Source organism: Glycine max, chromosome 9 (assembly GCF_000004515.6).
Source record: "Glycine max cultivar Williams 82 chromosome 9, Glycine_max_v4.0, whole genome shotgun sequence".
NCBI lineage: Eukaryota > Viridiplantae > Streptophyta > Magnoliopsida > Fabales > Fabaceae > Glycine > Glycine max.
The window spans coordinates 13,757,012-13,769,513 of record NC_038245.2 but is presented as its reverse complement, the minus strand read 5'-3'; positions in this window follow the sequence as shown (position 1 = coordinate 13,769,513).

The following is a 12,502-nucleotide window of genomic DNA, read 5'->3' as shown; positions in this document are numbered from 1 at the left end:
CTTTCTCCCTTTGTTGGCTTGTTTACCATAGCTTTTATTTTTCCTCTCAATTTGATATTTGACTCTCTCATGATACCAAATGATATGAACCCTCATGGCACAAGGGCTCATACTATTTCTTACCCAACCTTTGCTAATGAGTTCATCCACTTGTTTTTGAATCTCTTTGGTTTCTTGTGGATTACTTCTATAGGCTGGCCTATTGGGCAAAGAAGCTCCCAGAATGAGATCAATTTGATGCTCAATTCCCCTCAAAGGTGGTAGTCCACTTGGCACATTTGGTGGAAACATGTCTTGAAAATCCTGCAAAAGAGTTTTAACACTAGAAGGCACTTCAAAATCATCAAAAGTGTTAGTGGTCAAAATCTGATTTATGCAAAACAAGATATATAGTGACTGTTTAGCATGAAACAACCTCTTGACCTCACTTTTTGTGGCTAAATAGCTCTCCCTCACTTCAAGTGTTTCACTCTTCTTTTGTTCACTCTTTTTTCTCTCAAGTGTTTCCCTCTTTTTCTCACTCTCAAGTGTTTTGCTCACTTTTTCTTTTTCTCTTTTCTCTTGAAGAAGTTTTTCTCTCATTTTCTTTTGATCCTCACACACTTCTTGTGGACTCAATGGCTTGAGCACAATCTTTTTGTCTTGGTGCATGAAAGAGATCTTGTTGGTGTAGCCGTCATGATTGGCTCTTTTATCAAATTGCCATGGTCTCCCCAAAAGTAAGTGACTGGCCTCCATAGGAACAACATCACAAAGTACCTTATCATTGTATTTCCCAATGGAAACGTCCACTTCAACTTGCTGCCTCACTTGCACCTCCCCATCCTTACTAAGCCATTGAAGTTTGTATGGCCTAGGATGTGGTTTAGTAGCTAAATTTAGCTTTGACACTAATCTAGCACTAGCCACATTGGTGCAACTACCTCCATCAATGATCACCATGCACACCTTGCCATTGATTAAACATCTAGTGTGAAAGATGTTTTCTCTTTGGCTCTCCTCCTCATGCTTCAATTGACCCCCAAGTAACCGCCTAATCATCAACAAATCTCCCTCCGGAGTCTCCTCTTCCTCTACGTACTCACTCTCATCTTCCTCTTCAACATCAGATTCACTTATATATTCTCCATCTCTAAGAACCATGGACCTTTTGTTAGGGCACTCATAAGCATAGTGTCCTAGGCCTTGGCACTTGAAACACTTCACATCTCTACTCCTTTTAGAGGGTTCCTCTTGGGACTTTAAGCGAGTTTTTGATGGGATAGGTGTGGAACTACTAGAAGTAGCAGCCCCATCTTTCTTACCTTTGTCTTTCCAACTAGAAGAACCAAAGTTGGTAAAACTCCTCTTAGCCACTCCCTTCCTTTTTAATTGTTGCTCCACTTGGATTGCTTTGTGAAGCAAATCATCCATTTCAACAAACTCCTGCAGCTCAACAATATCACGGATATCATTAGTCAAACCATTAAGAAATCGAGCCATAGTTACCTCCTCATCTTCTTCAATATTTGCTTGAATCATGAGCACATCCATTTCCTTGAAATACTCCTCAACCCCCTTGTTGCCTTGGGTTAGTTTTTGGAGCTTGAATTTCAAGTCCCTTGAGTAACTAGCCGGCACATACCGCTTCCTCATGATCTTTTTCATCTCCGTCCATGTATCAACCATTGGCTCTTCATTTCTTGCTCTCTCCTTTTGTAGCTTGTTCCACCACACAAGAGCATAGTCGGAAAACTCCGTGGCGGCAAGCTTCACCTTCTGGTCCTCCTCATAGTTGTTGCATGAGAAAACATGCTCTATTTTCATCTCCCACTCCAAGTAGGCCTCCGGATCATTCTTTCCTTTAATGGAGGAATGTTGAGTTTAATACCATCAATTCGGTTTTGTCTAGGAACACCATCATTCCCTCTTCTCCTCCTTTCTTCTTCATTGTGATCTCTATTCTCCATTTGATCCAACCTCTCATGGAGCGCATCATCTCGTTGTTTCATTAACCTCTCCAAATGTTGCATCAAAGCTTGCATTTGGAATTGCGAAAGCCCCACTCCATCATTAGGATTAGTACCTGACATCTCAAACAAACAAATCAAACATAACAAGACAATTATAGTTGTTGTTTGAATACCTCACCCACTCAAGTGTATCACACAATTATGGCTTTTCTCTAATGAAACACTCTTTTCCTTTTACCACTCTAATTCCCCTTGAGTTCTTAGGCAATTCAAGAGATTATGGCCACAACAAAGAACAATTCACCACTATGTGTAAGGTAAGGCTAGAGAGACAAGGAAAAGGTTAACCAAGAAAAAGGCTAACAATGTTTTTAGGCACAAATGAAGGAAATAAAATTCAGAATTTAGGAATTCAAGTAACAATCCTTCATGCAACCAATATATTACCTTAAAGAGATTTTTTTTTAAAAGTTCTTCAAGCATGAACCATTCAGCCCAATTTTTTTTTTTTAATTTTGCTTATATGAAATTCTTCTTCTTTTTTTTTATATCAAAGAGATCAAAAGGCTTAACTTTTGCAATGGTTCAGCCTAAAAAAAAAATATGAATAAGAAGGTAATATAAATGGCAAAGAGAATAAAGAAGGATGTTACCCAATATTTCCAGCAAAGGAAGTGTTGATCCTAGAACCGGAGCTCTGATTACCAAATGATATGAACCCTCATGGCACAAGGGCTGACTTAGGATCGTCTAGGATTTAACCTTGATGGAAAATGCGGAAATTGATTAAGGAAAGGATGGAAAATAAGGTGGTTAATTTCGTGGGTCTAATTAAGGTGGTTCTTGGCATAAAATGGATGAATGGGATGGTAAAACGTAGGTTAAGTGGTGGCTGGACAGAAATATAGAAATGGCAATAGCTGAAGCTACAGGGCTCCAAATGAGGTGATTCCAAAGCGAGGTGAAAGGCCTCGTTTTGAAATTCAATTTAGGCTCAAGAATCACTTAATTTGAGTGCGTAAAATGGGAGTTATGGCCACGAGATAATTCTGGGCAGAGGAGGTGGATTTTCTGGAATTGTGGTTTGAAAGAACAAGGGTGAAGATGAAAGGAAGGAAAGAATCACTCTTTCCAGCGAGGGCAACACACAAAGGTTGTGAAAGTCCTTTGATACAGCCAGGGTGTTCTTGAATCACTCAAGAATTTAGGAGAATCACTCTCACTAAGATAAAAGAGATAAACTCTAATTTTCTGAATAAAACTCAACTTGTGTTTATTGATAAAAAGGTTCAGCTTATATAGAAGCTTTACAATAGATTTTAGTAATGACCCACCAACTTAGAATTAAAATAACTTAATGCCATTAACCTAGGGAATTAAAAAAAACTTAATGGCTGTGTGTAACTGAAATTGTGGCAACCAAAAGTCGCCCCCAACAGCCAACAAGTCAGCCACCATTTGGTCTCCCAAAAGGCTGATGCCTAGGTTGCCAATTGGGCCCTTATTACAACTTAACTAAACCTAACTAAAGCCCTTTTAGTTGATCAACCCAAAACATATTTTTGGTCAGCCAACTTTACAAGGATTGGGCCATTATTTAGACAAACTAAACACTCTAAAATTGAGACAAAGTGGTGTCATTTAGTCCTCCTCCATTTGGGCCATGATACAAATCACAACCTTGGACTTTTCTCCTTGAAACTTGGGCTTGTATTCAAATAGTATGGACAACACTTGTTGAAGAGCTTCCTTGGCTTTCCTTGCTCTGGCCCTTGTCATAGGTCCTCCAAGTCCTTCAAGTGGATCCTTGCCCTTGCTCTTGGTCATGTCCTCATCAATAGGAAGCTACAGTATCAAGTAAATATAGATTATCATTAACCAAGAGTGAATCAGTTCCAACAATATCTGAATTAAAAGACAACCTGAACACATTATTTCCAAATGAACACAAATAACCCAATTTGTCCAAATAAGAAACTGAAACCAAATTCCGTCTAAATGACGGTACAACAAAAGTGTCTTTCAAATCCAAATAAAAACCAGTACATACTAATAATCTAAAGTGCCCTATAGCTTCCACTTCCACCGATTTACCATCTCCAACATAGATCCATCTTTCAGAATCAATTGGCTTCTGGTAGCTTAGGCAACCCTGCATTGAAATAGTGATGTTAATAGTAGCACCAGAATCTAACCACCAAGTGTTTCTAGGTACTAAAGCTAAATTGACCTTAGAACAGACCAAAGTAAGAAACATACCCTTCTTTGCACGCCAAGCATGATATTTGGTACATTTCTTCTTTACATGTCCAGGCTTACTACAAAAGAAACAATTGTCACCTTGATTTTGTTTCTTTTGTGCTGGACCCTTAGCAACTTCATTCTTGGGCTCCTCAGTTCTTTTCCTTTTGCCCTTGTCTTTAGAGGTACTCACAACATGAGCATTTTCAGTCCTTTCTTGCTTTAACATTTCCTCTTCTTGCACACAGTATGAAATGAGCTCATTAAGAGACCATTTCGCCTTCTGACAGTTATATAAGAGATCTTAAATTGACTAAACTGTGAAGGTAGAGAAATTAGCACTAAATGAATAAGCAAGTCTTCTGATATCTCAAGCTTTAGTGCCCTTAATTTTGAAGCAATATTTGAAATTCCCATAATGTCCCTAGCATTTCCTTTACCTTGATATTTCATGGAAATAAGTTATGAAGGAGAGTACTTGTTTCTGCCTTATCGCTTTTTGCGAAGCGCTTTTCAATTTCAGCAAGGAAATCTTTGGCACTAGTTATATATCTGAAACAGTGCCCCTAAAGATCTCAAGAATGTCACCCTTAATGATCATAAGACTCATGCGATTTGAGTGATCCCACTTCTCATGAAGTTTCCTCTGTTCACTGGAATCCGTAGGAGAAAGGGGTTTCTCAATCCTTAATGCAAGGTCTAGATCCATGCAGTCAAGAACAATTTGCATGCTCTCTTTCCTATCCTTAAAATTTGCACCATTAAGAACTGGAACGAAGTTTAGATTAGGAAATATAGAAACAACTGAAAAGATCAAAACAAAAATACAATAAGCTCACATAGTAGTCATCAATGCATTTAAATAATGATATATCTCATCTCAAGATATCTAGTGCACCATTAATATCAAGTCTTTGGGCAGTGGTATTAATTGCTAGTGATATCCTTGTTGTAATGTTTAAACATTGATAATAAATGCATGTCAAATAACAAACCCATCTTTTGATGTGACTTATCATTCACATCCAAAACCTCATAATTATCACATGTTTAACATCACAGGTGTGTACGTAACTTAGTTTAATGATAACTTTCCTTTGGGCCAATCACCATTTATATAAATAATCACACACATTAACATTTAACATTTCTCATGAACAATCTACATAAGAGAGGTCACTTTGGTGATTTATTGATTCAATTAGCTCATTTAAATGCTAAATAATTAATATGATATACCATAACTGAATTTTGAACATTGATGCACCAAATCCAAAATTAAAATGTTTCTTGAGTAAATTATTTTAACTTTATTTATTTATTTTAAATTTTAGAAGCACGTGATTATTATTTTAATATACTGCAACGGCCTCTAAAAGTAAAAACAAACACATAAATAATGTATTTAAATTTATACCTATTATCCCACATGAAATATGTGCATAGTACTCATAAAATGCATAACTTGTTAACACATCAAATTATTATGCCTGCACCGTAGTGTTACTCTACCTGTGTTACAATTGTTATATTAATTTGATGTTATCAATCACCCTTTATATCATTGTTCATTCCGCATTAATGTGATAATCTTATTTTATTTCCTCAAAACATTGTACATAATGTGTGTATGTTGTCCAAACATCATACATGAATGTATGGGAGGCTCTGATACCAAATGTTGGGATTTAATTCCAAATATAGGCATTCAATCAATCAGACAATCATCAATCCTAACCACATGTTTTCTATTCATTAGAGAGAAAGTATTGTACAAAGATAAATAGAACTCCTTTGTGTTCCCATATTCAAAATCATGATGAAAACTATATGCGGAAGCATACTTGGATTAGCCATAATGGAATGATGATGACGAAAGTTTGTTCAGAAAATTGGTTTTATGACCTTCTAATTGTAGAGAGTCATTCTTTTCTTTCTCTGAATTTTCTCTTTGTGACGGGATAAAGAGAAACCGTAAGCATTGAGCTGCTCTCTACAAATGGGGACCATAACCCATTATATTGGTAACTGCCATGAGTTACCCCAAATTTGATAATTATAATTTGGTCTCTCATCAAATCAAATTATAATATCACTGGTATCTACACAATTATCCTTTCATGACATATATGTCCTTAACCATACTTTTATAATGATTAGACCACTTTAATATTCTGGCTAATTATATAATAATCCTGACTCATTCAATTATGTGATATATATATGTATGACCCAAAATTGCTAACAGGAAAATGTTACATGTTGAAATCTAGCTTTGAGTTGTTAAAGATAAATTAAACTAAGCACTTGGGCAAACTCGACATCGGGTACCGAACCAAGCACTAAACACCGAGCCAAACTAAGCATCAGATCAAACTTGGCACTGGGCACCAACCCGAACTAAGTAATGGGTCAAGCACTGGGCACCAACCCGAACAAAATTAAAGTGATTGGACCGAACAAAGCGTTGAATAAAACTTGACACCAATTATTGTCTAAAATTTGACAACAAGCGTCCGCTGTCAAACTACCATCGGGTCAAACTTGACACCAAGCATCGAGCCAAACTAAGCATTGTCTAAAATTTGACACTGGATGCCGAATCAAACTAAGCATCGGGCCAAACTATGTAATTCAAGTGTGCTATGTTGATTGGCAACGAGAGAAGCAATATGCTTTGATTTTTTGTGCCATTTAAAATATTCATGTTTATTAAGACTATCTTCTAAATTGAAATTGAAATATATATATTAAAATTAATTTCAAGTGTGCGTTTTAGAAATATTAAGATTGAGGGCAAAATTTCAAATTTTATTAAGATTAAATGCATAGTTTAAATCTAAAATCTTAATAGTCTTAAATTTATATTTTAAATTTTTGTATTAAAAAACAATTTTACAAATAATTATTCAAACAAAATTTGTAAATGATAAAAATAAGCACATTAATTTAGTTTACTTGCATGTTAAAAATCAATAGTTAACTCATTTCCACATTCGTATGCCAACCTTTTAAAAAATAACCTTTTTTTAATTACATTATTTTTTTAACATTTACAAACATAGACAAATCAATAGTTAACTCATTTACTTTAATTTTCTTAAGTTTTATTTTCTTCTAGAAGAACATATTGCTTTGTTATTTCAAAAGATCGAATTCTCATCCAGTACTAAGGTACAATAATATGGCCAAGAATGACAACATTTTCAAAGACATCAATTTTTCAAAATAAGAGTTTGATTGAGAAAATAATATCTGGGTGTTCATGGATTGGATTAGATTGGTTTTGAAGAAAATAATCATTCGATCCAATCACTTTAATTTTGTTAATTCATAATCTAATTAATCAGTTTTGTTCAAAATTTGAATTCAATCCGATCCTATCTAATTTTAAATAGTTTGTATTGGATTGGTTTTCAATTTTAATATTATTCTTTTTAGAAAAATATTGAATAAATGGTAAGGTAACTAATAATTAAAAATATCAAATATTTCATTTATGTATCATTATATAACTAATAATAGTATAACTTTATAAATATAAGTTATATCAAAAATAAATTTATACAACTTGATAATTGTAATGAGACCTAGAGTTGATTACAATGATGAATTTGCTCCAAATGTTCATCTAGATACAATAAGAGTTTTAATAGATATTGAAACTCAAAAAGGTTGGAATCTTTTTCAGTTGGATGTCAAGTCTACCTCCCTCGATAAGGTACTACAAGATTATGTCGAGCAACCAGAATGTTTTGTAAGAAAATGAAATTAAGACAAAGTGCAAGCTCCTTGGGCATCGTACATTATAATTGATTAGTACTTCGTCGATCAAGGATTTAGAAGAAGCAAAAGTTACTATACATTAAGGCATAAGGTTAACATGATACTCTCAAATCTTAATGTCTCCCTAATCTGCATCTACATAGTAGACAATACAAAGATGATGATTGAATTCAAGACGTGTTAGAGATATTTGAGATGACCAACCATGGCTCGATGAATTACTTTAGGGCCATATAGTGAGTCGGTAAAATGAAGGAATATGTATTTCTCAAAAGAAATACACAAAAAAAACACTTAAGAAATTTAGGATAAATGATTCTAAGCCAATCAATTTTCCATTCATGACAAATGAGAAGTTGCAAAAAGATAATGGAGTTCCAAATACCAATGCACCACGTTACAAAAGAGTAATTGAAAGCATATTATCTTACAACCACAAGATTAGACACCAGGTATGTTATAAGTCTTTTATTAAGATTTGTGTAAAACCTATGTCAAATTCAATTTCGAGTGTAATCAATAGTAGTAGTTAAAAGAGTTCAAAGATACTTACAAGGCACAACAAAATTTAGTATATGGTATAAAAACTATGACCAACTTTAGATTGATTGGTTACATAAACAGTGATTGAACAATTTTAGTGAATGACTTAAAAACATATGGATTGTGCCTTCTTACTTAGATTCATAATATTCTATTAGGCATCAAATAAGAAAGAAAAAATGCATAATCAATAGTAAATAAAGAGTATATATGTGGCGACATTTTGAAGTTAAAGTCATGTTATAAAATTTTAAAGAATACTTGGAGAAATGGGTGAACAACAAGATGAGACTCCTTTAATATATTTTTTGTATAGGCTTAGAGAATACCGGTGAGAAGATTGTAGGAACTTAAAGAGTACTAAGTGAAATCTACAAAGGTTTAGAATACTAATTTGTGGACTAGTCTATAGAGGCTAACGAAGAATACTGAGTGGAGAATCTACAAAGGTTTAGAATACTATGTGTAGGGAGTCCGTGGAGGCTTCAAAGAAATAACATTGGTTGTTAGGGAGCTTGGTCCTTAGTGGAAAATCCTACAAGTTTAGATACCAAATGTAGTCCAAGTTTGGGCGAATCAATATAATTTATGTGTGTGTTGTATCCTTCTCGCTTCTCATGCTTTTATAATTGTTGCATATTTATAATATGTTTTTGAAAAATTTGTTGTGTTTTTTAGTTTTGAAAGGGTATTCCAAAAGGCCAAGTCCCACATTGCCTAGAATAGCTTTGCCTTAAGTATTTATATATCGTCCTATGATTTAATTCATTTCTTTTTGAAAATTATTTTGAATTTCAAATTCAATGCTTATAAAAAAATTGGTTTTTAATCTGTCAACATTTCATTACGATCAATTACAAAAATTTGGGATCATGGTTTTAATTCTTTTATTGTTAATCATTAACACGTTTTTTAATTACAGATTTATTTGATAGTTTGTTACAATTAAAACTTGATTTTATTCACGTTAATCATATTAAAGTATTTGTATGTCTTTGTCTCTAACGGTTACAAAATCATCCCTATATATATAATGTTCTATGAAGACTAAGCACACAACTTCTCCTCCTTTCTTTTTCGTTTTCCTTACTTTGTTCCTAGGCTTTTACTTTGTGACTTGATGGTTCTGTAGCCTTAGCACGTCTAAGAAGTTCTTGTATCTTGGTAGACTTGAGTGGGATACCACGGATAAGTCCTTTAGGATAGTGCTCATACACACTTAGGAAAGTATTGTTTGTGATCTTTAGCATATTTTCCAACAAAAACCTAATTTTAAAAGTATAGCTTTGATATTTGATCAAAAGGTTTTTACAAAACTATTTTAACCTTCAGAAGTGGCATTTGGTTTTGACTAAAACAGAAATCTAAATTTTTCATAATATATTTTATTTTCAAAAGCAGCACTTTATTGTTATAATATTGGAGATCATTTATTAAATTATCATTTTTATCCAGGTACTTGAGAAAGAAAGTCTTGCTCCTAACCAAACTTTTGATTTCCAAGCAATAACTTGAGAAGAAAAAATCAAAAATAAGTTTTTGTTTATGCTGAAAAGACCAAGTCACTTTGTGTGTCACTATTCAACTCCTCTTTTAATGAGCAAATGATCCACTTCACTAAGTAAAACCAACTTAAGTGTTGCATGATAGCAAATCAAATAGTGGACATATTTACGAAGGCATTGCCAAGAGTCAAGTTTGAGTCATTATAAACTATGCTTGTGTAAAGGCAAATATCACAAGAAGGGGGACGCATTGTGATTTTAAAAATTTTCTAAGTCTTTTTCGTAAACTAAAGCTATCGTTTGATATAGCTTTGAAATCAAATAATGTGGTTTTCGTAAACAGACAAGATCAAACAATATCAATAGATTTTTCAAAACCCTTGGTTTGTTAACATAAAAGATAGAGAAATATAAGATGCAGACAATTTTATATTGTTTTCTTTCTACCACTGAGACTATATATGTTCAGTTCTTTGCAACCCACCAAGTTTAGTAACTTTAAAAAAAAGTTATAAGTATTGTTTACTGTCACTTTTGGCTCTTACAATCTAAGCTTATCACCAAGCTTAAACTTTACCTAGTATTATTTGTTCTACCAAGCCACTAGTGGCTCTAAACAAATAAGAAGATTTGTTGTTGGTTGGTTTGCTCACTAACTAGTTCTTAACATCTCAAAGATGATTATACTCCCTTTGTTCCTATATATAAGACTTAATTACCTAATTCATCAATATTAACAAAAGTGGTTAATTTAGTTGATAGTAATAAATTTGTCTTAAATTTATAATTTTTTCCAAAACTATCCTTGTCATTAATACTTCTCTCTCTTATAATGGTTTGTCAATACATTTTTTCTTCTTTTAATGAGGGGTCTTTCTAGTCTAAAAATAATTAATGCAAAGAACATTATAGATTGAGTCTTATAAAAAGGAGCAAACATCACCTTAAACTTGGGTCGTATAAATAGGAACAGAAGGAGTACAAATGAAGCATTTAGTCTTTTCTCTCAGGATACACTAGGTGTTTTGAGAGCTTTACAACTTTTCAAATATAGAGAGATGGAGCTTGAGAAAAGAGAACACAAGACTTGAATTTTTAGCGAGTTGGTTTGTGCCTTCATCTCTTCATAACTTATCATATTTATTGGTCATCTTCAAAAAGTGTTAGTTATCTCTAAACGATCTCATTTTCTTTGTTGAAGGCTTGCATCTCAAGAGGTGTTTGTTGGAGTATTTAATGTTTGCATTAAATTTATATCCTTTCCATGCTAGAAAACCACTCTCTTTAGCTTTCTTGAAGCCTTAAGCAAAAAACCATATCCTTTTACTAAGAGCAGGCCTATCATAGTAGTTGTAGCAAGGTGCATCTTTTGAGATATAAACATTGATTGTTCTCAAATAATAACATAAGATTATCTAGAATAACGTAGATAGATTAAAAGTCGAAAGACCTAGAATAATACTTCATCTGGTCCTTATTATATACTCCAACTTATGTGTGTGTGTGTGTGTGTGTGTGTGTGTGTGTGTGTGTGTGTGTGTGTGTGTGTGTGTGCGTGTGTGTGTTAGAACAAAGGATGAAAGTTTGAAAAAAAGAAAGAAAAAAAAAGGCTTCAAGTCCCACATTGCTCAGGATAAACGCTTGAATAGTGTTTCACTCCCTATATTGAGAGAGCTCATTTCTTCAATTTTCCTTGCCCCAGTTGAGAAGCATTTCCTCAACTTTTCTTTCTCCCTCCCATATTTCAGCCGATGCATTTCTGACAAATTTCTCCCTCTTTCTTTCTGTCGCTCTAAAATTTCGGTTGGCTATAAGAGTGACTTTTTAAGTCATATTTTTGGTTGGCTATAAGAGTGACTTTTTAAGTCATATTTTTGGTTGGCTATAAGAGTGACTTTTTAATTCATATTTTTCGGTTGGCTATAAGAGTGACTTTCTAAGTCATATTTTTGGTTGGCTATAATAGTGATTTTTCAAGTCATATTTTTCGGTTGGCTATAAGACTTTTCAAGTCATATTTTTCGATTGGCTTTAGAGTGACTTTTCAAGTCATACAAGAGGGTGTAATTCTAGAAAAGGTTCCTTCAGTGCAGTGGGAATCTTATATAGTGATCTAGGCTGTTTTATCCTGGGGACTTTGTGGTTGATAGTCTGCTTGCACAACTTTTTGGCAGTGCCACGAAACGTCTTAAAGAAAGCGACATTGTCCGCGACTTAGCCAATAATTTTTTCGGTTTGCCATAAACTATTGTTACAACAATTTTAAGACGATTTCGGCTCTGCTATGGCTATCGTAGATATTACTGGCTCAAACAGCAATGACCTCAACAAACCTTTTAGGTTTAAAGGGTATCATTTCAAATGTTGGCAACAAAAGATGATGTTTTCTATGAGAAAAGTTGCCTATGTTTTGAACACAGATATTCCAGTGATGCCTAAAGATGCTGAGAAGGAAGTGAAGGATAAAAAGACTAT